Source organism: Vigna radiata, unplaced genomic scaffold (genome assembly GCF_000741045.1).
Source record: "Vigna radiata var. radiata cultivar VC1973A unplaced genomic scaffold, Vradiata_ver6 scaffold_133, whole genome shotgun sequence".
NCBI classification, from domain to species: Eukaryota; Viridiplantae; Streptophyta; class Magnoliopsida; order Fabales; family Fabaceae; genus Vigna; species Vigna radiata.
In genome coordinates, this window is record NW_014543257.1 from 654,728 (window position 1) to 658,168 (window position 3,441).

Consider the following 3,441-nt stretch of genomic DNA (forward strand, 5'->3'; position numbering starts at 1 on the left):
AGACTGTATGCGCAAGCTACTTGACTTAGTTCGTTATGTTTTGAAATTATGTTAATGTTTGTCATGTCTAACGGTATATTTTATATGTTTGACTAGGCATTAATTAGGAGTCAACTGCATTAAGTGCGTAATCAATTAAGTTGGTTTGACTGCTAATATATGTTATAACTGTCTAAGCATAGTCAACTCTATTAGTAGCAAAGTTGACTTAGGAGCATCAGTTTTATGGAAAACTATATATAAACGCAAATTTGAATTCTGCAGAGACTTTTTTTTATTCTAAGGATTTGATTGATTTCTTTCAGATTATTAACGTGGAGGTCACTATAAAAGCCTTGTTGTAAAACCTTGATCATTATAGTGCATTTGCTTCCTGGGATTGGAAGGACACTAGATGTAGGCAGTTTGGCTGAACCAGTATAAAAACCTACATTTGAATTCTCTATCCCTGCACTTTTATTTTCAAAGTCGACTTTACTTTTCACGCAGTCAACTATATTCTGCTGCATTTGAAAAATCTTATTCCGGGCGTTTCAAGAAAGTTTTGAAAGATCATCCTTTTACAAAAAAGATTTTTAAAAGACTCTGATTTTGTGTTTCAGTAATTCACCCCCCTCTTGGTATTGAAACTAAGCCTTTTATTTTCAACAATTGGCACCAAAGCTAGTTTTCATAAGTTTTTTGAAAAACAAGTCGATTACTTTTTCTATTAAGTCAACTGATCCTGTGAAAATGGCTTTTAGTTCCCAAACCTTTGGTGAAGGTGCATCAACAAATAGACCACCACTATTTGCTAGTGAAAACTATGCTTTTTGGAAAATTCAAATGCAAATGTGTTTTGAATCCGTGGATAATGGTGCTTGGGATGCAACACTAAACAGTCCATACGAGCCAACTCATGTTATTAATGGAAAAGCTGTTTTGAAAAATTTTTCTGAGTGGTCTCAAGATGAAAATCATAGGGCACAATATGATTCCAAAGCACATAATGTAATTGCTTCTACACTAACTATGGATGAATTTTTCAGGATTTCTCAATGCAAGACAACAAAGGAAATACGAGACGTACTGGAGGTCACACACGAAGTCACAGAAGAAGTAAAGAGAGCCACAAAGAACTCATTGATACAGGAGTATCAACTATTCAAGATGAAGGTTGGAGAAACTATATATGAAGTACAAAAAAGATTTACTCACATAGTCAACCACCTGATGGCTCTAGGAAAAGTGTTTGACAAAGAAGAGATCAATATCAAGATATTGAAAAGTGTGAATAGAAGTTGGCAACCCAAGGTTACTGCAATTTCTGAATCAAGAGATCTTACAAGCATGGATATGACAACCTTGTTCGGCAAGCTAAGAGAACATGAGCTGGAACTAGGAAGGTTGAAAGAAGGTGAATAAATTGAAGAAAAGAAGTCCATAGCCTTGAAAGCCACTAACAGAAAAGCCTCAAAGATTGTACCATCTGAGGATGAATCTGACACTAAACTAGACAACAGTGAGCTGATGACCATGGTGGTAAGAAAGTTTAATCGGTTTATGAAAAATAAAAGTCAACTTACTAACCATGCAGGAAATGGCAAAGGAAAGAAAGCTACAAGATCAAATGTTGTTCAGTGTTATGAGTGTGGCAAAGAAGGACATATCAAGCCTGAATGTCCTGACCTAAAATTGAAGCAAAGAGCAAGCAGGAAATTTCCTAAAGACAAGAACAAAAAGCAGAAAAGTGCGTACATTGCCTAGGAGAACAATGACTCAGACTCTTCAAGTGACGAAGACTGTGATCACGAAGAAGAATCAAATATCTGCTTCATGGATGGCTCAGGACTAAATGACTATGATAGTGATGAAGAATTTGAGAATGAGCCAATTGAGGTCAAATACGACATGCTGCTTGACGCATTTCAGGAGATCCATGTTGAAGCCATATGACTGCAATATAAGGTCAATTGATTAAACTCTGAAAGAAAAGACTATGAGTATAGGATTAATAATCTGATTGATGATAATGAAAAATGGCAAAATGAACTAGATGCTGCTTTAGAATCTTCTAAAACTGTGATTACTAAGACTATAATAGTAGAAAAAGATTGTGAAAAATGCCTTGCATATTTAGAGCAAATTGATTACTTAACTGGCATGCTAGCTAAGTTTACACAGGATAAAGAAAATCTGAATGTTGTTTTAAGATCCTCGGGTAGAGCAGTATATAGACATGATATTGGTTACAAAGCTCAATCTAATAGGACATGGTATTGGTTATAGATATTTGTTGATTTAAGCAAACTTGTCACACATGCATGTTTCTATTGTAACAACATTGGACATAATGTTAGAATTTGCTTTTATAGAAAGGTTGGAGTTCCTAAAGGATTATATAGATGGATTCCTAAGGAACATTTATCTGTTGTTAACAATTAAGGACCCAAATTCAAATGGGTACCAGCATAAAAAATCTCAACTATTTTGCAAGATAGCAAATGATGTTGTAGCAGTGAAGAACTCAAGGATGAACTAAGTTGATTATATCAAATTTCTGGAGTATCTACAAGCGGTAACAATCATTTTCTCATTGCTTTATGCATGATATGTATCTGAATGATTGTTTGATGAATGTATGATTGTTGATTGATTGATTGTGATTATTTTCTGTGAAAATCAATTGTTACGAATTTTAATCGATTTGATTATTTGTGTAGTTGATTATATGTTATTGTTTAAATGCCTCTGCTTTTGAAAAATTTCTAAAATGCAAAAGTCAACTTTGCAATTAATGAAATCAATTGAGATGATACTATGCTATTGAAATTTAAAATTTTGTTCAAATCGATTAGGTTAAAATTTTGGTGCGAAAATGAATACAAATTGTTCCCTCCAAAATTAAATTCTAATTAGATTAAAAACCGAATACACAAGAGTCAATATACTAAGCTTTCTCAACACAATCTAAATCATCACTATCTTTCACTCAGTGATTAACACTCTTTTCCACTTTAGCAATGGCCTCAATCTCTGCTCAACGGAAAAAGGGTAAAGACGATTGGTCACAAAAACTTGAGATGTCCTTCTGAACTAGATGACTGGATAAGTGATGGAGAAATACAATCTAAATATCTTGATTGCTGGAAAATGAGGAGCTTAATTACACACAAGTTTTTAAAGTTGAGTTTCTTCAGAAATGAAGGCTTCGAGTTTCAAAACTGGTTAAGGCGTCAAGGTTTAAAGAAATTGGTTGAGATGGCAGACCCCTGGTACCTTGATCTCGTGAGGGTATTTTACTACAACTTGAAGACTAATGATGGAACTCTTTGTTCTAGAATGAAGGGTGTCAACATCAAGCTAACAGAGGAGCTCTGAACAGACATAATTGGACTTAAGCTAGGAAGAGAAAGATGCCACCTAGGCATAAAAGGATTTCATAAGTTCTCTGAATATCAA